The following is a 26,646-nucleotide window of genomic DNA, read 5'->3' on the forward strand; positions in this document are numbered from 1 at the left end:
AGCCCAGTTCCACTGCAAACACAGCTCTGGCCTTTCACTTCCAAACTTTCTTTTACAAAACAAAATCTCACTAAGCCTCTTACTTACAGCAGCCTCTACACACTAGTAAAGTTCAAGGGTGTGGCTTTGGCCTCAACTCTGATTATGGCTTGATGTTATATTAGTTAATTAGCTGCTACAGCTTTTTATGTTTCTGGCTTGAATGAGAACAAAAGTTGCAAAAACCACAGGAAAGACAGTTGCTCCTCAGAGAATTTTTGGCCCAGAAAGACATAGTAAGTACTAGAAAGCTTATGAGCAAACCTGGAGAGCAAATTTGTTGCAGGCCTTTTGTAACAAGTCTGTGCATAAATTTTTACCTTATTCAGAACATTTGCAAATCTGGAGAATCTTCCCTGAATTCATACAATTAACTTCAGTTTGTGGTTTTGTCAAAAGGGGAAATGTTTTGCCTGCAATGTTTATTTGGTAGCTGGTAGGACCTTGATGCTGTGTAACCTTCTTGGGCATTCCAAACTCCACTCATAAGGAGGGGGTGGTATACTGATGGGTTGCCTCTATGCAAAAAATTAGTAAAAGAAAAAGCTCTTAAAACTGCAAGAACCTAACCAAAACCCCTGTTAGCAAAATATAAGTGTTCGCTCTCAAGAAGGAAAAGTAAGGTAGCATTTATAAAAAGCATTTTTGCAATTATTTAATTCTGCTCCCAGTGAAGCTGGAGGTAAAATTGTTAGTGCCCTCAAAGTGTACAAGATTAGAATATCAGTATACACCTTTGACAATCCTACCCCAAGCATTCTCCTCCTGGGTAACACTTGTACACCCATGAGCTTCACTTTAAAAACATTGGCAGAAATACATGACAGAGGATTTTTATTCTTTCCTTTCTGGGTAGTTGCAAGTTCCCCTCACTATGGTAGCTCAGTGATCACAGTCATTTCTGAAGGTATGACTCCCATTCTGGAGAGGAAGATCAGAAACAAAAGGTTAAGCGTCTGATTTTTCAGAGGTGTTGTACACAACAAAGACACCTCTGATTTCAAAAGAATGTCTTTTCAGTGTATTATCTCAGACTCTAAATTATTACAGAAGGCCATGGAGAACAAAAAGAATAAATCAGACACAGTGTCCCCTCAGGCTCAGCCCTAAGAGTTCTCAAACATCTGACCACACAAGCCATAGGCTCATGGCCCCAGTGGATCTTGCCTGATGTACTGGAGAAAGTTTAGGATTGCTGACGAGGCTTCTGTGGTCTGCATTACCTTGGCACTTGCAGCTCTCAGCTGAAGCCAGGACCCCACCACAACAGACAGATGAAAGAATGACAGTTCCTGATCTGAGAGCTTGTGTTTTAAACTGCCAAGACCAACAAACAAAGCAAGAAGAAGGTTCACTCAGGACTGATGCTGAGTAAGAATCCAGAGTGCCTCATTCACCTAGTCCAGAGATTTCTCTGTTGCCAGCCCAGGAAAGTCACCTCATTGTTCCTAGCTCCTGTGAGAAGACTCCTTTTCCCTTTTGTCAACATTTCTAGTTTTTCAGTAAATTTAGTTCTTCATATAACCCCATTTATCCTTGAAGTTAGCCTTGCTATCAAAACCTTTTCCACCATTTTCATTTAAAAAAGACAGTAAAACAGGATTTGCCACCATCTTTGAAGGCTGACTACTTCAGAAGCTGAAGAAAAACCATTTGCCAAGCCCCTCCAAAACACTGGAATCACCCTTTTTGTTTTTGCTATTTAGCTCAAAGGGTTCCTTTTGCCAAGATGCCTTGTTCTCTTGTAAGACACACAGGCATTTTAACAAGTACTCACTGTAACTCTTCTGCAAAGTGTTTATGCTTCCTCCACCAAGATCAGAGGATCTGCGTAAGGACCTCTTCTTGGGAGTTTCCCTTTCAGTATTCGGACTTCTGCAGGATCTGAAGGGTCTTATTGCCTTTTGTTTATTTTGAAACCAGGCTTAGGGACTGATTCTGATCTATATGACACTGAGATAAATCAGGAGAGGCACAAGGAAAAGAGAGAGGCAGTGCTTTCATGGAGAAGCACCAGAAATGTGCTCAAAATTTGGTTTTCACCAGCCATGGTATATTGAGAAGTCACACATCTTGCTGTGAGGTCCAAAAAATGATCCTGAGCCCAAAAGGAGTTTTTAAACTCTTTTGGCTTTCCAGGGGAAGCTTAGTAAAGAGTACACAGAACCAGCTACAGGAAAGTGCATGTTGCAATAGCCTAGCTTGGGATGGCAACTATACCAGGCACAAAGGGACTCCTGTACCCACGTTGTCTGGTAAGTGGGTAGGGAATTCCAGCTCTCATATAGCCTCTTTGGCTAAACCCATACCAGCAAAACAAACAGAGACAACACATAAACATGGGTACTGTTGCATGGTCATCTCTGCTGACTCATTGCTAGCGTGTAACACTACACAGGAAACCATATAGTAAGTACACTCCTTTTTATATCCCTATTGTTAGACTGTCCTGTGCTGGCTTGCATTCCTGGGCACTATTCAGGGCAGAGCACAAGGCAGGGACTGTTCCCAAAAGCCAGGACAGATGAGTCTATCATGTCGAGCAGAGCTAAAGAGAGTTTAGCCATATGGATACAAGCCAGTCCCTATGCTCTCACTCACCCCGCCTGTGCTACGTAGTAGATGTTTTTAATATCCATAAGAAAATTTCACAGGTATAACAGCCTGGATGCTGTGAGGTAGTGACACACTCTGTCATCAGGTCATTACCAGTTCTTAATAAACATCGTCTTTTATATTTTAAATAGGGTCACTTTTGTTTTACAGAAAATGCTCTCCTTGGCTGCATGTAAACCTCATTACTAACAGCAAAGCTTCCTTTTTTAAAAAAAGAAGTATGCAGCTGTTTCAATTGTTGTTAGGCCTGCATTTGGGGATTATCACTTTTATTTCTGATTAAAATATCTACATGGTAGTGTAATTGAAACAATTGTTCCAAAGTAAATGCATTGGTTGTGGTTTTCATTATCAGCATAATCTTCCTCTCTCCCTCGCACCAAAAGCAGTGAAATCCTTCCCTCTCTCGCAATATAAAACCGCATCAATGTGCACAGCAGATTTTAAACGGTTTACTGCTTGCTACCCATTAAACTATTTTACAAACAACAATGAAACAGGAAATAACAAAGCATACTCTTCGAATTAATACTTGGGCTAAAATACTCAGAGTTTCTCTGCAGTTCATAAACTGCTCCAGCTGTGTGTTCACGGTTTATGGCATTTTGAGAACCATGCTCCTCAGCAAAATTAAAACCTTCTTCATCACTGGGGACCTGTTGCAGCCCCATGGGCTCTACTCTGCAGGGGAGGCGGCAGAGGTGCACCGCCATGCTGCACAATGCCAAAAACCGAGGTAGCTCCCAGGCTGCCGAAGGGAAGCCCTCCCAGCACAGGAGAAATGCGGAACATTAATTTTCTCTCTGCTGTAAATATAAATAAATCAGAGGAGGAGCTGATGATACTGATGCTGGGAAGATGAACCTTGCGGTGGCCCCGACTGGCGGAGGAGCACTGCCACCTCTTGGCTAGATGCTCAAATGACGGTGTCCGGGGGAAGAGTGCTCCGACATCGGATCGCGGACATCGCTGAGCCTTGTCTCCTAACGGGTGTCACTAGACTAGTGAGGGGAAAAAATAAAAATGCCTGTTCTATCCCATATTTAGAGTGCTAAACACTACATGCACATGTGAACATTCATTAATGCTCACTGGTTTCCCATCTACTATGTCTGAGCAGTGTCCTAACAAGGGTGCCAGAAAAACACTTTAAGAGTCATTGTCTCACAGCAAGAGCAAGCAGTGAACTCACTCAATGTAAGGCAATCCCTCCAGCCTTTCAATGCTGGGCTTATCCCAAGGCAATGACATTTGTGAGGAGATTTATGTTATTTTGTTATATTATGATGGAGTTCTTCCAAAGGAATAAATTACATATCAGTGCTGCACTGATGCTAGGCAGGTAATGTTAGTCTCAGAGGGGACTCAACAACATCTTGCAAACATCTGTGGTCATTTGTGTGAGTTCCAATTAACCTGTGGTGGTCTGGTAGATGAGGAAAGCTGTCTCTCACGTTCTGGAAGTTAAGGAATTTTTAAGAAAAGAGAGGATGTTTCCAGACACTGGCACAAGAACACTTCAGGTTCTTCATAGAAAGAAAAAATGCATAGTGGTCTGTGCACAATTGCAAGCCATCTACTGTCCAGTCATGAGTGGTTTCAACAAGTGGAGGGAAGTTGGTAGGGCAAAAGCATAGACATGTGGGCTCGTTCTTTACTGCCATTGAGAGAACATCTTTGAGTCTGGTTTCATGCATGTGTTCAGCCTCCCCTAGCAATAAAATTCTGGATCCTCAAGATGTACAATCAAAAGGGTTGTAGCTAATGCCAAGTTACAATCAGCCCCCATTCCCAGACAGCTCCGTGTATTGTGTCCCTAATGTGCACAGGTCCTTCTGCTTCAAATCTGGTGGCTGGTTTGTGCCTGGCAGGAGAACACCATCATCATTTACTTAATCTGGAGAGCAAGAATGGACTGAATGTGGTCAAAACTACATACCTGGAGTCACTTATGTCTATACGAGGCAGGGAATATATATATGTGAGGAAGCATCCACACATACATACACATGCTGAAAACATGAGTTTCCACTGACAACTGAAGTTGCTCAGCAGATTTCATAGCCATGCCATTGGATCCTTAAGCCATGTTTTAAAAGGATCTTTTTATATATATCTATATTCTTAAACAACTTCTTCAAAGCTATGTTTATTGGAAGATCTCAGCTGTATTCAGGATTGAGGGCAATCACTGTGGTTGTTCTCTCATATTTCTACATAAAACCTTTCCAGCTTAAGAGTCTGCCACAAGGAGACAAAATTTTTCAGTCACTCGGTTTGCTGAACTAAGTTTATCAGTCACTCAGAACACATTTCAGAAGTAAGCCCTTTAAGCTGGGAATAGAATAAGAGGTTTGTTGTTTGGGGTTTGGTTGGTTGGTTGGTTGTTTTTGATTTATTTTTTTTTTAATAAGAGAACCCATACTGCTGTTTAAATGCAAACTATAGAGTGGAGGGTTAAGCATTCCCTTTTTATTATATTGGTTTTAGTTTTTCTGATAATTGGCAAAACCTTCAGGAGGGGTTTTAGTTTTGCAGGACGACTCCAAGATTTGCTTGGCTCTTTCCCTCCCTATGGGTAACAGTCTTATAAAAAGCTGATCCCTGTGACTGTAAACAGGGAAGGAAAAATAAAAAAAAAAATAAGATGAGTGTGTTGGGAAATGCAATAATAGTTTGTCAGAAAAAGCAAGCAAACTGTATCTGGAAAGCCCATATATATTCACCTTCCAAAACTGCCATCAAAATTAAACTTTTCAAGATGAGAAGTACTTACCAGAGTGGAAATAAAAATTAAAGTGCTGAATGTCCACAGCTTTACAGTCTGTAATGAAATAGGAAAGTCTTCACAATCCCTTGTTTTTCAGAAATGATCCTCCTTATTTCTGAAATGGTTCATGGTAGCACAACTTAATAGTAGTTTTCCCTGTTTGTTTTGTATGTTTGTATAAATAAAATTTTACTTTATAAAATATTTCTGTATTTCCAACCTACTTACACAACAATTATAGCATTAAAAACCAAACTTTTGCAAGAACAACTCTAGTATATTGTAGAATCACTTGGCTTTGTGTGTGTTGCTGTGAAACATCTTCAGTCTGCATAGATGCAGAACATGTTTAACCAGTTCTTACAATATAAATACTTTGCAATAAAAAACAAAGCCATACTTTCATGTTTATGTGTCAGACACAGAACCACAGTCTATCCTGCCAGGCTTTTGTAACATTCAGATATATGTGCATATATATATATACGTTTTAATAGTACTAATTGCCGGATGAAATGTTTTTCCATTTCCTATTCCCTCCCCACAGGAGGCAGCTCTTTATAGCATGTAACGCGGTGAGGGAGAGCACACGGTTCTGACTTACAAACAGGGCACAATCTAGGCAGCTATAAAAATAATTTCACTTTGTAAACATTTCTCAGGTTTAATTGAGCTCTTAACAGGCACAGTAAAATGCGATGGTGAGGTGATTGACAAAAGCTGACCAAATCTTTCTGTATGAGTTTCTGAACAGAAATGTATTTTGTTCCAGAGCAGATTAATTTTGGCTTTTGTTTCACTCTATCTTTGAAATTATCAGGAGAACTGGAAAAATAGTTCTGAAAAGCTGCAGTGCTTGGACTTTACCTTTCAGTGCTGCAAACAAAGTTTTGCTCTTCCCATCTGCTCAGATATATTGTTACTTTCTCTTCTAGTTTTAATAATAGAGGCTTCACCAATACTCAGGGCAATGAAAATAACATGCGTGACTGCTTCATTAACGAACATCAAAAGGATTCTGTCATAATTTTATTTCTATAACACACTGTACTAGTTAAAAGAAAACTTGATTACCTCAAAAATAACATTTTGAAAGTTTTTAACTGTTTGAACAAGGGGTCACACTTCTAAAGCAGATATTCATTCACAGCTGCTGGCATATACTGAGGAAATCTTGTGGGAGAGAGTTGATTGCAAAAAAATACTGGGGGCAGAGGGGTGCATTGAAAAGCAATACTGGTTTTGCTTTAACTAGTAATCTACATACAGGGAGCAGAAAGTTACTGCTGGTTTTGATACCACCATTTACTCAATTGTTTCCAGGATACCTGAAACCTCTCCTCGGCTGGTGCTAGAAATCTGAGAATCCTAACACGCAGGACTGGACCTCCTGAATCATCAGCTGCAGTGCCTTGCTGGCACAGGCAGCCACACCGTACATTAATCTAGAAATAAATACATCGGAGGGATGCTGTTCAGCAGAAATCTTTGTAAAAGGCACACATAGAGCAAAAGAGAAATAAGGCAGCTGGTGAAAATAGCACTCAGAAGGAGCTCCAGATTCTGACTCGCTAGACCTTAGGTATTTTGTGGGCCATAGACACTGAAGTAAAACTATTTCATTTCAGTTAAAAATGTAAAACATAACATATTTCCATTACTGCTGGTTCTTTGATATCTTTTTATTTCAGTGAGAAATTTTCTAGTCTTCCAAAATTCTGGCAGAAAAAAATAACCAAGAGGATGAAGTCCTGCAAAATGGAAAAGGGAAGGAAGAAGAAGGAAGAAGAAGGAAGGGAAGGAAGGGAAGGGAGGAAGGGAGGGAGGAAGGGAGGGAGGAAGGAAGGGAGGAAGGGAGGGAGGGAGGGAGGATAGATATCCTTAGCATCTCACAAAATTTCACCACTGATAAAATCCTACTTTTCCTCATTTTGAAGTATTCATACAAGAGGAAAAAAGAATTACAAAAGCAGTCCCACAGCTGTGAGTGTCAGACTGAAACAGCTTTTCAGTAGGGTGTAGCATTTTTATTTATTTATTTTACTGATGATAAGGACAAAGAATTATATGAATCAACTTGGATTACTGTAACCTACAGTAATTAACATTTGATGCTATTAAAACCAGTATTTCAATCTCCTGCAAAAGTCAATTTAATTTCTGAAGATAGTAGAAACTATAGGTTGACTCTGTTAGTAACATTATTTTCTACAGTCTTTGTGTTATTTATGCTTCAGTTTATGTTTTCAGCTTCTTCATTAAAGCAGAAACTGGATGCATTAGTTTTAAAAAGGAACAAAGTGGAAATGATTGATGAAAAGTAGCTGCAAGGATTGCCACTCTCTGAAACTACTTGATTTGGCTGTCACAGAGGACTTTCCAAAGGCCGAATTAGAAGGGCAAAACAAAGGAGCATTGTGTGTTGAGACTACAGATGCTAGTCTGAACCCTGGGGTCCAGGCAGATTAATTTCAGTATGAAGTTATAATGTTTTAAAGATATACTGTTGCTGTATTGATAACAGTGTAATTAAAGAATCACTGTAGATTGATTTCAAAATAGAGTAAAAATGAAGCCTTGTAGGAGAGACTAAAACTTCAGAGGAAAATAAGTCTTTCTTTCAAGGGACAGTCTGAGGGCTCTTTTCCCTGTTTTGAATATCCCAGTTGTCTTGCTGCTTTCAGGAGCTTTGATACTTGGCCAATACTTGAGCACAGAATAATGAAAACAAGAAGAACTCTAAACTCCTGGGTCGTATTTTTTTTGCGAATGCCTTTGAAATGTCTCAGGGCAGCATTTCTTCTTTGAGGTTCATCTATTTTAAATGTTTGTGTTGAGCTGATTATAATTTGACTGAGGAATACTGTCTGATGCACTGTAAGGTTTAGGGTCAGGGTAATCAGTGTGTGTTGCATAGTGTTCCTCTCACTTTATCCCAACTGAGTATTACTGAAGCAAAGGCAGAGTGATCAGAAAAATAGCATCCTGGACATCAGCTTTCTCTGTTAAGACTGAAGTAGCAGAGAGTAAACCTTTTTTGTGTGTGTTTATATACATCTACATATACATACATTTGAATGGCTGCAAGCTGACCAGTTTATCTGATGTAAAATCTTCTGAGACGAACAGCAGCCAATATTCAGTCTTGTCTCAACAACATATTTAAAGTCTATCTCAAAGACAAAATTCAAGGGGACTACATATATATTGGAATATTATTATATTTTCATACAGTATGAGAACAGATGCTGCACCCTGAACACAAAGACCAACTCTACTCTGAGTCAACCTTCAGTCTAATTAGGGCAAGAACAGTGTGGGATATAGGTGCATATTGTAGTAACAGTGACCTTATCTGGTAGTGAAAATGTAAAAAGACAACATGAACTTTCCCTCTTTCCCCAGGATAGATGGCAATAAATTTGAAGAAGGCTATTATGGTTTAGATGTGACCGTAAATGACACAGGAAATATTTATTTAGAATTAGAATTAGCACCTGCTCCTTCGGTGGTGTGGTAAGAACAGCTGAAAGGTCCCATTAAGGAAATGAGTAGGCGGAGGTCTGAAAGGTGACCAGGAGGTCTGAGAGCTGGTGAGAGACTCTTTTCTAAGGCCCAGTTTGTATTTGTGTGGGCATGAGCAAGTACAGGGAAAGCGCCCAAGGACATTGTGTCTATATAGGCCTTCACAGGATTTAAGCAAAATATTATTAACTTGAAGGGCAAGGTTACAGTCCTCATGAAGATCTCCTAGCACAACCATATTCAGGTGATCTGCTTTCTTACTCAGAGAAGTGGCTATCAGGGCAATTTATGACTCTCCTAGATCTAGAACTAATTATGTAGTGATTGTTTCCTAGTGATGAGGGCAGGATGGACAGTTCCACCAGCCCATAACTGTCTGCTCTTACAACAGTAACCCCAACTTTCCAACAGGAACATGTTGACAAGAGGAAGCTGCTCCTGAGAAGTCCTACATCAGAGAAATTCTTATATAAGGTAAGGTTCCTTTGCAGTAGTCCAATAAAGGAAGGAAAAATTAAGTCATCTGGTGCTCAGTACCTATAGTACAAGTACAGTCCTTCAAGATCTGCTCATACTCATTTCCTTCAGTGAGATCCATCTTTCCTCATCTTAAGGGGCTACAGTGTAGGTGTCTACATCTGAGCTAGTGAGGTAGTCACCCCTTGTAGTCCTTTGAGATCCAGTTAGTCTATCAGTGAGTCTGGGGCATGTTTCACCTGATCCCAGACTCCACTGACTGTGCTGAAGAAATCTCTATTGACTATGAAATGAGTCTCAGTGATGAGCTCAGATACACACACTTACTTTGTAGATCCCTAAAATTAGAGAATATGAATCCCAATCTTTGATGACAATGGATAGTCCCAGCAGACATATCAGGTCATTAGAAGACAGGAGAAAGGAATCAGGATCTGCATTCAGGGATAGATTAACTAATGTTAGCTTCTCCAGCTCATATTCAGGCCACTTTATTACCATATTTAGCACAGATTTGTAGATGTAACTTCACTCACCCCATATTTCCTATTCATACCAACAACTGTGCATGGACAAGGCACAGTCAGTACCTCAGCTTTCCAGGCCTACCTTTTGTCATTAAGTTCTCCAACACATCTGAAAGGGAGTGATCTGGTCTCGGAAAAAGACTCATACAATTTGTTCTTCTCATAACCAAGTGAGAAGCAAAGACTGAATTACATCTCTCAAAAACAGTGTTCAGCCTATGCCCTGAGTAGAGCACCTATGTGCTGGCTACCCTTTGAAGAAGGACACAAGGTAATCACTTAAACCATTATGGCTTTAAGTGAGCTTGGGTTCTGTAAACAAGACAGAGCAATGTTTTCTTCTGGCAACCCACACATTTCGCAACAGCTTTCTCAGGTTCTACCAGCAGACAAACAAGTAGCTGACTAGCCCAGAGAGAAAGCAAGCCCTCTCTTCAAACAGAGAGAGGTCTTTCCTAACCAGTGTCTGTTGCTTCCCCAAGCACGTGGCAGTGACATGCTGGAGGGTGAAATGGGCTTGCTGAGGGAGAAGTTCAAGTGGAATTTGTTACAAAGCATCTCTGCTGTACAACTCTATAATAAACCATTTGTTTGGGGGATATTCACTACCTAATTTATTCCTGTGAGCTGTTCTAAGAGCACAAACACAAACCATGCCTTACTCAATCAGATCAGATATGGCTCAGTAAGTGGCTGTGACAGCAGCTCTTAACAAGGCATCTGTTTTATCCCATGTATTACTTTCAGTGCCCTTGCCACAACTGTGTCCATCTGGAAATGCAGTGACCAGAACCGTGCCCTCCACTGTAAATGCCAGTGGAAAACCCTGCCAGAACGTGTGAGGGAATACTGCTGACAAGAGCAACCAGAGAAGACGATTTTGTTTCAAACAGCCACGTAGGTAGATAACAACTCTCATTTGAACATTTTAATGTGGCTCTGTTGCAGCTTTCTTTAAGCAGCAAACAAGCTACTCATGCAATCAAAACCTTGTGGCTTAGGTTGTGGACTTCAGGTTCTGGCCATGACAGTGGAACAGGTCACTGCTTCTGCCTGCTGAAGGTTTCTGTTCCCCCAGCTGATAGCTAAATTGCCCATATGAGTACACCCTACCCTATTAAAGTCAAAATGCATCTGGATATTTGAATATGGATCTGAGCTCCTCTTCTGTCAGAACAGTACCCAAGCTGAAGGTTATTGCACCCTTAGCTCTGCTGACACAGCTGTTAGTATGGCCATGTTCAGAATAGAATTACTTTAAAAATTGTTTGCTGAATGGCAGGGGAACAACATTATAGGCAAAGAGCAAGAGACATAGAATTTGTCTGTTACAGTAGTCAACGTTTGCCTTCAAAAACAGGACTAAGAAATCTAATTCTGTTGGAGAGAATTAGCCACCATGAAGAAGATGAGAAGAGTCTATGCATCCACTGAGACTTATTCAAGCCCTAAAATATATGACTCAATTTAGACTTGAGACCTGCAAATTCAGGACTTAAGAGCTGAATGCATGCTTCTTACAATAAAAGAAATTAATGGTATGTAGGGGTTTCTTTTTCTTAGCATTTATTTTCTTTTATTGTACCACATAGATCCGTTGTTAAACAGAGTTGGTCAAAGAGCATATAAGAAATGATTTTCCAAAACATCCAGCGAAGTACCGTGCCCAGCTCCTCTACAACCTGGCTCCAAAACCAGATGCCAGATAGGTCTTGGTGGATGATGTTCTCTGCAACAGGTTCCCACAAACAGTAGTGCGGCTCAGCTTTGACAGAGCATTTCATCAGACAGTGAGCAGTGTTCTCAGTCAAAAAAACACTTCCTTATAAAACTATGTATATCAGGACCATCTGGAGACCTGCACCATAACAGTGCAATAAAATATACTTTAAATTTATATTGTGACATTGTGCTTATTATAAGTTCAGTTCTTTCAACAGACATATAAACCAATAACTTTCCTTGTGTTAAATATTCCCCAAAGAAAAGTAAATTGACCTCTTTAGGGATTTTCCAATGATCAGAAAAATGTCCTTTCAGTATCTGTTTTTCATTATTGTAATTACAGAGGGTGATGATAATCCTTTCAGCATTATTGTTTCGACATGTGTGTGATTTATAGTCGGACATCTAAGTTCATTTGAAGCCGTTGTTGAGAGCAGCGCATTGTATCAGAGATAAAAGGAATGAAAGAGATGTAATCTGATAACTAACTTAACTTGTGAGTGGAATAGAAATGTGTTCTTATTTAACATGATTATAAATAACTGCTCAAATTTCAAGTAATCAGTGGAGTGTAAATGCTCTGAGATGAATATTATAAATAAGTTATTGCACAAGAGGGTATTCAGATCAGCTGATAATATTCCAGCAAAAGGACAAAGAGTTTCTGCTGTACACCCCAGCACTAGGTCCTGATGAAGCCCCTTAGACAGGCAAAATCCTCATGGAGATCAACAGGAAATTCACGATAAATAAGCAGCCGTAGAGTCTGTTAAAAGCATCTCTGCTGAATTAAAAGCTTTTTTTTTTTTTTTTTTTTTTTTTTAGTAAAAATGACTCTGATAAATTGTACCTACACAGGTGCTTGTACATGCCAGCAAGATAAAGTGTTTCAGTGAGGGAACTGGTGGGGCACAGGTGACATTTTCTGTTCCAGGGACAGGGGGAGGGTTACCCATGGAACCTCTGCCGAAAAACATTTCAAAATAGCACACAGTGGGATTTGCTTGGTATTACGGCAGTGATCTCCTAACAATAGCTTACCTAAATCCCCCTGGAAAAAGAAGAAAAACAGCAATCTGTTTTCATACCAAGCCTTTTGTCTTCAGAAAGAAGCACAGGCAGGTCTGCAGGCAGGATTTCTAAAATTCTTATGAAGAAGCAGAGGAAGGTGTTTGTGTTTCAGCTAATGGGCACCAGTTCTCTCCATGCTGGGTAATAACATCAAGCCTGAAGTACAGCCATTGAGATAAGAGCATGTTTTTGCTTCTACTGCTCCTTCTTGGCGTAAGAACTCCCAGCTAAGGGCTGCATCAGGCAGCTGGTGTCAACGATGTGACCTTCGTACAAGCACCCAGGGCTCTCAAGTCAGATATCCAAGCTCTTAAGTGTAACTGTGCAGGAGGTTTATGTGGCTGCATGCACATGTCTACAGCTAAGCTGGTCACCCTTAGCCTCTCCTATTGACTGTGGGGAGAAGTAGACACTTTGAGGGTCTCATCCTTCTGCATGAGATGAACTGTGCCCTAGAAGACATCATTTACCTCCAGTGCCTATGACAATGGTATAAAGTGGCTATATGTAGGTGTCTGTGCTGGGGATGTCAAAAGGTAACTGAGGTGAGACCTACCTGCAGTGCTTGGCTGAAATAAGCCTTTATTTTATAATGTTGGAGATGCTCTTTATTTCCTCTTCAGACATCATATTGAGTAACGGAGTCAGTGACATGGCGATCCTTTTCAGTCTTTTAAGTGAATACCGTGATACAGACAGGAATATCAGTCTTTATCTATTTTTAAATGGATTTATTTAAATACATTAAATTCTCATGCAGATACCCCTGCTTAGTAAAAGTACCCTGTCTCAGTTAAAAAAGTAACTTTTTCAACTTCATTGAATTTACCTTAGAAATTGAATTGTTAAATCGAAATAAAGCCACACAGGTTCTATCAAACATTTAAAAAAAAAAAAAAAAAGTGCACTGAATATAATTTCAGCAACACATTGAAAATTTACTAGAATGACAAGGTTGATGCTAGAACCCCAAAGTTCTGCGTCTCACTATTACAATGTATTAAGTATTTTTTTTTTTCTGAGATTTAATTTCTTTTAATTTCTGCATGTAATTGGACTATATCCTTATATGACAGTCATCATTATTGCTCCATGGGCTGGACTGAGCCTTTGTGATCAATCCAGTCAAGCCACTAATTGGCACTCTGCTGGCTTACATAAGCTAGAAGGTATAGGCTGTTCTCTAACATTATCTGGGATTTGACCGAAAAAATTCTGATGGATTTCTATTACTAGAAATACAAATAATACAAATATTGATTTATTCAAACCAGAAGTTTTACAGAAAGTTTTCACTGAATTATGAATACAAATAGAAAATTTCTCCCTGAAGGAAAATCCTGTAAAAAGGAATCTTATATCATCCAAAACTTTTCGTTCTGATAAAACCATAACAACTTGCTTCACTCAGCTTTTTTTTGTACGTGACATGAAACACCTCAGTATTTTAAAACATCCAATAGAAAAATTGTTCCAAAGAAAAATGGAAATATTTTATTCTGAAAATGTTACCTGATAACTTCTAAACCATCAGAAACTTTTTTCTCTTTTCAAAGCTTGGGAAGAAAACAAATTTCAGCAAAAACAACCCAGTTTATCAAAGTAGTTCCAACAGTCTTACAGTCTGACATCAGTTCTTCGTCCAGATTCGACTGCAAACTTCTCTCCTAGTATTTGAACTTCCAGGTGAAAAACCTTTGAAAATTGGAACTAGGGAGGAACAGAGTTGAACTGGTATTGCTCCACCTTCTTTTTCTCCATGGTGCAACACTGATACATTCTATTAAAAATCTCACATATCTATGTGTCATGAGATCAAAAGATATTTAAATCATTGGCTATGATGTTTTCTTAATCAAACTAAGAGAGTGATTTAATAGTTGTGGCTAATCTTTATATAAATATTTCCTTTAACTTTTTTTTGATTGTGAACTGTGTTCTTTAAATTAGCCTGAAAGTAGCTAGATATTTGACCCTCAGCAGCAACAACAAACAGTACACAGCAGCTCTGACATGCTATCAGAGTCATGGATCATTATAAAGAGCCTGGAAATGATTAAACACGGGTGCTGCTGCATGCAGTCTTTAATTGATTGATTTGAGTTTGCGGTCAGAAAATGACTGTCAGCTACAGCTTATCTATAATTATCAGTAATCAAAAACAGACTTTTCTTTCTTCCTAATGCTGTAATGCTCTTTCAGTGCTCTTAACATATGTGTGACCCAGGCGTGCATCTGCAGTTGCCTAATAGTGTTAGCCCAAACAGCAATATGCTCCAATACTCAACAGAAAAAGAAATACCTTTGTACCTCTGGAATAATTGCTGTGAGTAAGAAGAAGAGAAATCGGCAGGAAAAGGTCTGAGCCTCTGAATATTATTTTCATGTTGCACTGATGACAAGGGAACAGCAGAGAAAAATCACATTCGTTATGTTCCCTCTCCATGTTTGTGTACTGGATGAAGTGTTACTAGAGTGCGCCTGGAGTGGGAGCAAATTTTATTCCGTATCAGTTACGGAACAAGAAAAATCATCTCATTTTCTTGGGCATCCCTCCTGGAGTGACTAGAAAGACATATGCTTCTGAGGGAAGACCCCGAGAATTGCTCTGAAACCTGCTTTGACTGCACAGCCTGAACAAGAAGATGCTCAGTCTGCTAAAGCTACTGTGAGGTGTCATCAGCATCCCTGTTTCTCCAGAAACAGAAATTTCTCTCCTGGCATTTTTTGACCTATCTTGAGAGGGCTGATGTACATCAGGCTGAAGGGCTGAAACCACTTTTGACATCTCCCACTGGATGTTCTTTGGATGAAAAGAAGAGGAAAAAATTGGGTACAAATCCTTTTGAAAAAGGGGGAAAAATGCTTGAATCTCATTCAATTTATAGAACAAATTATTTTGTCACTCAATTCCAGAGCAGAATCATGGTTATAAATATTAAGTGATGGAAGATCCGCGAGCAGAGGTAGGAGAACAGGTCAGAAGCTGGTTAGGGTGCAAGTCCCATCCCTTTTGCAGCATGTCCTGTTGGGTTTGGTTTTAGACAGCTTACAACTCAGTTTATCATAGAATCATAGAATCATTTTGGTTGGAAGAGACACTTAAGATCCTTAAGTCCAACCATAACCTAACTCTAGCACTAAATCATGTTGCTAAGAACCTCATCTACATGTCTTTTAAATACCTCCATGGATGATGATTCTACCACTTCCCTGGGCAGCCTGTTCCAGTGCTTCACAGCCCTTTCCATAAATCATTTTTTCCTAATATCCAACCCGAACCCTCCCTGGCACAACTTGAGGCCATTTCCTCTTGTCCTATCACTTGTTTCTTGGGAGAAGAGATTAACACCCTTCATGCTACAACCTTCTTTCAGGTAATTGTAGAGAGAGAGAAGATTTCTCTAAACAGCCCCAGTTCCCTCAGCTGCTCCTTATCACACTTGTGCTCCAGACCCCTCACCAGCTTCATTGCCCTTCTCTGAACTCTCTCCAGCACCTCAATGTCTTTCCTGTAGTGAGGGGCCCAAAACTGAACACAGGGTTCAATATTGGGTCTCAGCAGTGCTGGCCACACTACTCCTGACACAAGCCAGGATGCTGTTGGCCTTTTTGGCCACCTGGGCACACTGCTGACTCATGTTCAGCTGCTGTCAATCAACACCCCCAGATTCCTCTCTGCCAGGCAACTTTCCAGCCACTCTTCCCCGAGCCCGTAGTGCTTCCTGGGGTTATTGTGACAAAAGTGCAGGACCTGGCACTTGGCCTTGTTGAACCTCATACAACTGGCTTCATCCCAATGATCCAGCCAGCCCAAATCCCTCTGCATGGCCTTCCTAACCTCCAGCAGATCAACACTCCCTCCCAACTTGGTGTTGTCTGAAAACTTACTGAGGCTGCTCTTGATCCCCTCGTTCAGATCATTGATAAGACACTAAACATATATTTAACAGTTTTTTGGCCTTTGTAAACCATGCTTAAGACCTCCAACCATTCCTGTGAGTCCAACTCAAGGATGTAGGTGCCCATGAACTTGAAGAACAGGTACCACAACACTTATCACTGCAGTGCCCAAATCCCATTTAGATGTAGCTTTTCATATCTAACCTGAATTTCCCCTTCAAAATACATACAGGAAGTCTCTATAAAATGCCTAGAAAACTATAGACCAATAATTAGCATGTAAAAATTTGAATGTTCCCATTAATACTGTTGATCAAAAAGGGATTAATTTCCACAATATGAGGGAAGCACTTGAGAGTTGAGATGTGCTAAAGGCAAATTGGAAAACACAGAACACACAGGTCCAATTTTCTGGTATAATTCTGCCTGCGTGGCAAAACCAAGGGAAACCAAATGGAGGAGAGGCTTCTGCTTTTCCAGCAGGAAAAAAAAAAAAAAAAAAAAAAAAAAAAAAAAAAAAAAAAAAAAGCACCAGGGAGGACATTAATGCTGACAATGGAAAAAAAAAAACCCAAAACGTTATATTCTGCTGATGTATCCGGCACATCCTGTTTGTTTGCAGGAATTAGCTCAAGTAATTCAGCAAATGATGAAAGCTGAAGATGTCAAAGCATTCTCTACAAACACTATTTTCAAATGCAGGCTATTCCTCCAATGTCTATCTGCATGTAAACATCAGTGAGGGTTTTTTGGTTGTTTAAAGAGGGTAAATCTCATTAAATCTAGATGAGTCATGAGAGCCTATGTATACATTCTCTATGTATAAAGATGCAAAAAGAAGACCAATTACTAGCAAAAAAGAATATATATTTGTTAAGGAAGAGCTGAATACTATTTTATTTTCATATTTTACATAAAGACTTTCATCATCAATCACTTTGGTGAAGATACCTAGGGAAATTGTCTTTGTCCGTAGGACTTGGTCTCTCTACAGCCATTTGAGCAAGCATCCCACAGGTATACTTTATTAACAGGTAATGTCTTCTCCTGTTAGCTAATGCTTGCCTGCTACTTCAAAACACATAGATTCCCACTGTTCTTCCTGTTTTTTGATTTATTTAGTGTATAAAAACCTGCAGTATATACTAAACCTGCAGAGCACTTTCATGATGCTTGTCTGTCAGTATGCGAGTCATCTCGCAGAAACCTTCCAAAGGATTCACAGTGAAAGTTAAGTATGGACTGTGCTGGGAAAGGGCCAGAGCAACCGAAGCTCAAATGCTGGGGCAAACCAACTGTCACGCATCAGAGAGATTCATGGTGCAGAGCAGTATGTTGTGCCTCTACGGAATCATAGAATGTCCTGAGTTGGAAGGGACCTACAAGGATCATCAAGTCCAACTCCTGTCCCTTCATATGACAACCCCACAGTTCACACCATGTGTCTGAGGGTGTTGTCCAGGCTTTTCTTGAACGCTGTCAGGCTTGGGGACTTGACACCTCCCTGGGGAGCCTATTCCAGTGCTCCACCACCCTCTGGGTGAAGAACTTTTTCCTAATGTCCAATCTAAACTGACCCAACACGTCTTCCTGCCATTTCCTCATTTCCCGTCAGAACCAGAGAGAAGAGATCAGCACCTGCTCTTCCTCCTCCCCTTGTGAGGAAGCTGTAGCCATCATGAGGTCCCCCCTCAGTTTCCTCCAGGCTGAACAAACCCAGTGACTTTAGCTGATCCTCATACGTCTTCCCCTCCAAACCCTTCCCCAACTTCATAGCCCTCTTCTGGACACTTTCTAGTATCTTTATATCTTTTTTTATCCTGTGTCACCCAGAACTGCACACAGGGCTCCAAGTGAGGCTGCACCAGTGCAGAGCAGAGCGGGACAATCACCTCCCTGCCCGGCTGGCCATGCTGTGCTGGATGCACCCAAGACACAGTTGCTCCTCCTGGCTGCCAGGACACACTCCTGGCTCATGTTCAATTTGCTGTTGACCACAACCCCCACATCTATGTCTGCAGAGCTGCTCTCCAGCATGTTGTTCCCCAGTCTGTATGTCAGCTCGGAGGTTTATACCATCTGTCCTGCTCCTACACTAAGTCAAAATCCAACCATGGCAGCTCAGCATGCTTCCCTGCTTTTCAGAGTGGGCAAGAATAAAAGATAAAGCCCTAAAGTTCTATGTGTGTGTACCTCCTTTTGTTTTTCTCCCTGTAAAATGGATTATCAATATCACTCTGATACTACAGCTTTTGTTTCATTCTTCGTAAATCTTTACAGCAGAAAACACTGCCAAAAAAAAAAAAAAAGGAAAAGAAGGGGGAAACGCATATTTGTGCTCTGATACCTGCTGATACCTGCATAGGGGAGATCCCTGCTGTCACACCTCTTCCCAACAGCTCCCTCATTTATCAGGGATGTATTGTGTTGCACTGGATAGAAATGCTACCCCAGAAAATGTTAAAACGTTGTAAGAGGAGGTTCCAATGGAAAAAGTATTTTGGCCCCCTTTGATTTTTTCTCTGACAAGTACTTAAAGGAACCAGAGTTGACAGGATGATAAATTTCTGCTGCATTTTCGAGGCTGAAAGTGCAAGTTGGCACACGGCACTCCCATTTCTTAATCAGTTCAAGATGGACTTGGAAGGGGCAGGTTGTCTTGGTCTTCCATGTCTTGCACAGAGAGAATGTGCAGCATCAAGCTTAAATTTCACCTCTGATTTTCTCAGGTGGCTATGTAAGCCACTGAAAAACTGACCATAATGTTGGCACATTTGCTCATCTGAAATGCAAACTGCATTCTGGTGAGAGGTTTTGCATGATGCTTTGAATGAAGTCAGAGCTGGGACACAGCTCTGTTATAACCGGTAGCAAAAATGGAAGAAAAGGAACCCCTGCAGCAGCAGAGGGGTACAATTAGTGATAACCGTGGTGCAGCTTTTCAGGGCATGGCACCTGCCATTGGGTGTTAGCGTGGGAGGTGAAGTCAGGATAGGTTAACTTGTTCTCTACCAGACCCAGTTGGTCCATATAATATGCCCCTAGATGCAGTAATCTACATGGAAGCCACATGTGCATGTGCTGATGGGTTTTGCTACTAGTCACCACTTGAACTAATGTGCACCAAAAGCAATGGAAGTATTCCTGTTGACTCCAGCAGTGCTGGAGCAGCTCCTGGGAATTTACATGGGATAAGCGGCTACGCATCTCCTCTGATTGCTGAAGAGATGCCACCAAAGAAACACAGGTTCACAGCTGCACAATTTCGACAAAAAACTGGTAATTGTGCTCGTCTAATCTACCACCCTGTACAATGTAAACCACAGGATGTCTTTAAAATCTCCAGTCAGGATTTCAACCTCCCTCCTCACTGAGCTATCTTTAACTTAGCTCACTGCAAAGGTCTATTTAAAGTTCTGTTTCTAGCCTGAGTTTGTCATGCCTCACCTTCAAATTGATTGCTTCTCTGGAGCCTAAAGGTTCCTTTTTCGTAATATTATTGACTAACTTTGCCCAGAAATCCCGAGACCTCAGAAGATTCCTACATTACTTTTTGTTTTATTTTTGTGTGTTATTGGAGGCTGTTTTCTTATACTTCTGTGTATGAAGATGCAAGCTCCCACACAAAGAAACCCACAGACCACAGTAGCCTCTTGGATGGGGGGAAAAAAGTCTCCAGTTGTTATGTCCGGTTTTGGAAAGTGCATATGAACTGCTAGTAATCTGAGTTCATCCAAAACTATTTTTGAGTTCTAGATGTCAGCATTTTTGTCTCAGCAAGATTTCTGCACTGAAAGTCACTAAACTAGAACATTGGGGTATTAAGCATTCAAAAAGAGGAGACAAAAGTGTTTTTGATGAGTACAACATACTTTTACAATACAAATAAAGCTAGAAAATCTTGTCTCCCACCTCAGGAAAAGAAGCCATGGACGCATTATATCCTTTATTTTCTTATCTCTCATTGCAAAATGTGTTAGATGACAAGTTTGTATTTTAATCTTTTCTATATACCAATCTGCACGTTTTATTCTTCTTTTAGTCATACGTCCATAAAATGTAGCATGACGGCATATTGGCTTTTGAGGGCTAACAGTTGCTATTTTTACCTCTGAACTGAGTTGGTCAAACTCAGCCAAGATAACCAGAAGAAAAAAGTGTATTTGCCACGAACTCTAGACCTCAAAAAAAAAAAATCTCTTCCTCCAAGTTTTCTGCCATTTGCCAAGTCTTTCCAATTCTGAATCTAGTCAGGTCTGTTGGGTGAGTTTTTTTGTTCCCTGTGGGTCCTATCCCAGGACTCCTGCTACTGATGTAAGAAAGTCAGTTCTGTTCAGTGATCTGAGATGTGATTGTTCAGCAATGTTTGTCATAACTTGTGTTTTCAAATCTCTTTTTTTGTTTTTTTTTTTTTCCCGAAAGAGAACTAGACATTTTTAAGCAAGCTATTCAGACCGGTTGTTTTACTGTTCCATGTCAGGGATATTAACAACACAGGTTTTATAGGTGAAGAATAGTCAAGACCCCTCTTTCCTTAAATTTAAACTTTGCAGTCAAAAAGTATAGGAAAATACACTGCATTTTAAGAATTACTGGAACTTGTTGTAAATATAATAAATCTTTCATAGGTAATTCTTTTTAATCTTTTACTTATTTTAATCAGTCAATGCAAACGATTACTAGCAGTCTGTTAACAATCTTTTTTCATGTAAGCCTATGTTTCATGTAAGCCTTCTGTTTGCAGTTCTTGTTAATTTTCTCCCTGAAACTCTAAAGAGTGGTGGTCATATACTTCATTAGAAAGTTCCTAAATGCCAGTTTTCAGATCTACTGCAGTACAAAAAGAAGCTCATAAATATTGTGAACAAATAATTTATCTTAAGTAAGAGTATTTGCCCATATTATTTTAGCTTAGTATTCTCAGTTGATGATAGTGTGGGTATATAAATTGTAATGATCAGTAAAACCTCAATAAACTTTAGAGGTTTGTAAAAGAGGTCTCTTCATCCCAGTTGAACACGCTTTTACATTTGTTTCCTGGTATGTTCCAATCTGTCACAGACAGACAGAATTTTCAGTTATGCTGTAAACGTTGTTTCATGAAGACCCTGTTGAAGGTAGAAGATACATGTACATTCCTGTCCATATTCTATAACCACACCAGTCCTTTGCTAAAGAGTGATCCTAGGACAAAATAATATAAAATCACCTCTTTAGAGGAGCAATAGCGGAAGGAAACTATAATGACAAAAATCTAAGCTTATAGGTAACACTTTGCTGCCCACAGCATGTAACATGCCATTCTAACAAAATCTAGGAAACAGGTTCTGGTAGCAATTCTAAAACTGGGAAACATATTCTACTCGCATTCTAGTATTATAAGATTTATCTAGCTAGCAAAATAAACTATGTCAGATCACTTGGAAGAGGTAGACCTACTTATACAAATTGTCATTTTGCCACTGAGATGGTTTTGACCCACTCTTTTGGAAAGGCAAACCTGCCCAGAAAATGAATCAGTCTTGACAAAAATCTTGATGGTTTACTGGCTTCAGAAGGGTGCTTCCTACCTCTTAAAAACCTCTCATTTAAAGGGCTACAAGAATACAGACTCCAGAAGTGAAAACAGGAATACAAAGGGAGTATAAGAGCGATATTTGAGATAGTGGTCTCAGTATCTTAGTATATGCATAATATGCACAAGACTACGTTAAAATCCTCTGTTCATCTTACTTCTTCCTGTTTCGGTTATGTGCATCCATGGCATAGAATCAGGTTGTTTTTCCACACATATGAAGGATAGACTGAAATAATTAGGCTTTTGAAAAGAGATGGAGGACTTTGGTTGTGTTACCAGTAGCCAGATATAACTTCTTTTCTTCTTTCCCTAAAATTCAGTGCTCTATAAGAGCTACAAAGAATGACCTATTTGTTAGCAGCAGGAAGGAGTATAGTCCATGCGGTGGTAGGAAAGATAGTGTACTGGCTTGTTCAGAAAATGAATGGGAATTGCTTTCTGAAAAAAATCCATTAAATATAGGTTATTCATTCTGCAGGGACCTAGCAGAATTTATTATCCTCCAACATAGTGAGGCATTCTTTCCACAAGTGAGGACGAGAGAAACTGGTTAACTACTTGTTTATTCTAGCTGGACTTTTCAAGGCTATTTTATAGTTGCAAATGTTGTGTTATGGCATTGTAAGCCGTAAGGAGAAATATGTTTCTTTGGCAACATACTAGATACACCAAAACATGAAAGTTTAATGGTATTAATAACTATACCCAGTAGTTATATTCTGCAGTTCATCTGTACAGCAAAGTGTTGTTTGCATTGCGGACATCCAGGAACTTCACATTACAAATAAGGAAACAGGAGGATGAAAAGGTGCAAACTTCCAAATAAAGGAAACAGAAGAACTTTGATCACTGGCTTTTTTTTTTCCCCCACCATTTCATCTACTAGTTTTATTATTCTTTGTTTGTATTCTATATTCACTGTCGCGGTTGAGACGGACAAACGACATGGACCAAGTTCTTTCAAGATGAAAGTAATAGATGCCATTTATTGCTGCAAGTGCATTTTTATACAATTCTAACAGTTCATGTGTCTTTTCACTATTGGTTACAAGTTACAGCACTAACATCTCATTGGTTAATTTTTCTATCATCCATGTTATTCTTCTATCCCCTTCTCTCTCACGGGTACATCTCTCCTCTCTCCGGATACTCCTTTACTCCCATCCTTCTCAAGGGTAAATCTTAATATCTCAAGGCTGATCTCTACTCTCATATTTTCTGTCAAGGATTCCACAGACCCGCTGCAGTTTCCCACAATTCACCAAAAGAGACATGTCTGTGACGCCTGAATGTCGTCATTCGTCTGAATTGCAGCGGTAATTAAAAAGAGAGGAGATAGTTTTCTAAGGTATATTTTTGTCGGCAGTTTGAACTCAAGCCTATGAAATTAGGAAGAGTACTTATACATTTGCACCTCATCTTTTCTAATTTTTACAAATATTTTTAACTCTGTTCTTTGGGGGTTTTATTCCCAATTTATGACATTTCACAGCATAGCACAGTTGTTTTATTATAAAGTTAATGCTTTATTCCCTCTACAGTACTGTAAATACCAAGATCTGTGGAACGTAATCCAGCCTAAGACAAAGACATAAAATGCCTACATTATCACAAAATAACCCTTTATTTTCCATTTATCAACAATTAAATCCAGCAAGATGCTTACCAAAGGAAGTTCAACTCAATTGCTTACAGAAGAAACGCAGGTCTCTAATGACTAGCATCTGATTCCTTTACAACCATCAAAATGCACTTAAGAGATTAAAATAGGCATTTTATTTTCCCAAGGATTTGAGGTAAGATAGGTACATTAGCCATTTAAGTTCTTCAAGGCTAGATATATAAGCTGGGGAAATAAAAAGCAGCCGCTAAAAGCTCTGATCTTTTACCTTAAAAACAGGGGGGGAAAATGTACCAAACAGATTTTTTTTTTCTGAACCTATTTCTTTTTAAACTGATGGTGAACTTCAGCTCACTTCATTTAAAGACCTAATGCTGGTCCTAATTAATCAGGAATGTCATGTGTTCTACTGCTGAAATACTTGTTGCTAATTCGAGAAAATAATAAAATATCAAGCAGTTGTGAGCAATCTCAGCTCTTGAAAGCTGATAATTTACAGCTCTTATTTTTCCAGTGATTTCTGCTCAGCCTAACTGTGAGCATAACAGAATTAAATTACTTCTGTATAACACCACTAGCTATTCACTTTTTTTTTACAGATCCTTAAGGGCAACCCCACTACATAAATATGTCTCCTTTACTTTGAGTAATGGAACCCAGGCCAGGGTGAGTCCAGTACTACCCAACACTTGATTTTCTGGGCTATTTATAGAGATGATCTTTAAAGCTGCATTAATAGTACCAATTTTAGAGTGACTGAGAATTTGTCCCAACTTCCTTACCCCTCCCCAGGCTATAGCTGTCAAGGTTTCAAGTAATGGAATCCAGTAGCACGAAATAGTAAATTTATTTTGCTTAGGCATGCGCGCACACACACACAATCTCACACACATACGGTCATCATCATTTCCTATGACATTTAAGAGAAGAAAAACTCTTATACATAATATTCTAAAGGTTGAATATTTGGCTACCAATTTTTTCCAAAATAACTATTAAAGTTGTAATCGAAAGTGTTCCACGCCACAGGGCTGAGTGGTTAAATTACACACTGAGGGGGAGATGGGCTGTGAACACTCAATGTGAGCTTTATTCTCCCAAAAAATTCTTTCATTAAGGAAAACCTAAGACAGGCAACTCAATATTATAATAAGAAAGTGCCATTTTTTTCTACTGAACTGACCATTTTGGAAACTCAAAGGGTTCCAAGCATACTATTAATTTTTTACGATGTCAGCATGCTTTTTATAAACTGTTTGGGGCTTTTTTTCTGAATTTTAACAGTCGTCCGTTTTGGAAATATTTTATACTCCAGAGGAAACATTTTGCTTTTCCTGAAGTGGAGAACAGTATCATATTTAAGCCATATGATCTATTTTTAAAAATACCATAAATATGGAACAAGCCATTTCCAAAATGTTGGCTTTGTTTTCTTTTGTTCTTAAAGGAGATTTCTGGCATGTATTTTCTCTGCAAGCGTCAGGGTGAAGGCTCAGCACCGCTTCAACCTTGTTGATGCTGGGTGCGCACTGGCGCAGAGGCCACAAGGGTGGATGTATCTCCATCGTCCTTGTGGCTACTTTCTATGTAAGAGATCCAAGGGTCACTGAAGCCAGTAGGAGCCTTTCCAGAAAGGACAGTAAGCTTTCATCAAACCTTCTGAATAGGTGTATGATCAGGCCAGGTGCTCCAGCATGCAGTGAGATAGGAGGAATTGAGTCTCTTTGGGACTGACTGTGTTTCCTTGGTCTCAACTCTGCAGTATCACAGTTGCCTTCCATGGTCCATCACCAGTGTGGTTATGAATTGTTTCCTTCCTCTCTTCTACTAATTGTCTCAACCTGAAGAAAGGTAGGGAGGATACTGTTCTGAATATGTAAGTTTGAAAGGTCGTGGGTTTAAAACCTACTTAATTATAGCTGGAATTTTAACAGGAGAACTGTTGCGTCTTTCAAAAATCACTGTGTCTTTTAAGAAGTTTTTCGCATCTCACCTACACAAAAAGCTATACTTTCAGCCTTGAACGTTTCAAAGACGACATTTTAATGCTGTCTTATGAATAAGCTACAGCTATTTCCTCTTTTTCAGGTTTTCTTAGTTGTTTTTTAAGTTGAACTGAAGTTAACCAGAAGTTGTAAAGGCAGATACACCCACCTTTTCCTTACTGCCCCCACCACCTCCAAAACCACCTAAAACACATTCCTAGAGTGAGTATTTGCAGCACAAAGAGCACAACCTGGGGTAGCACATCCAGCAGGAAGGACCTGCTCAGTCACAGTGGGATCCTGGTGCTGGGGAACCGTGCAGTTCTGCCAGGCTCCTCCAAGAGCTGCTGGGTTTTATACCACCCGCTTGCATGTTCCTTCATCCCTTGCCCTGGTTTAACAAGGAGGCGAGGTCTCATCTTTGAAACAGAATTTCTTTCCAGGACTTTTTTTTTAATTTTTAAATTTATTTATTTTATTTAGAGGTGGCGTATGAAAGGCACAATCTGGCAAAGGGGCAGAGTTGAAGAATTCAGTAGCTCTCCAGAGAAATCAGTTACAGGCCTTGGATTTTTCTCTAGTAACCCAAAAGAATTAATCTCCTCTTTTCACATAAACAAGACTTATGCAGAGCCTAGGTAATAAAATAATAACAACCGCACTTCACATACACATTACCATCTGCCCTTTTCTTTTCTGACAGAAGTTCTTCCTCAGGCTGATGTGAAAAGGAAAAAAATTATTAGCAGAGAACAAAAACATATCAGTAAAGAATAATGTGTGTTTCCTTATTAAAGAGCCTAGGTCCT

This window comes from Columba livia, chromosome 3 (genome assembly GCF_036013475.1).
Source record: "Columba livia isolate bColLiv1 breed racing homer chromosome 3, bColLiv1.pat.W.v2, whole genome shotgun sequence".
Classification (NCBI taxonomy): Eukaryota; Metazoa; Chordata; class Aves; order Columbiformes; family Columbidae; genus Columba; species Columba livia.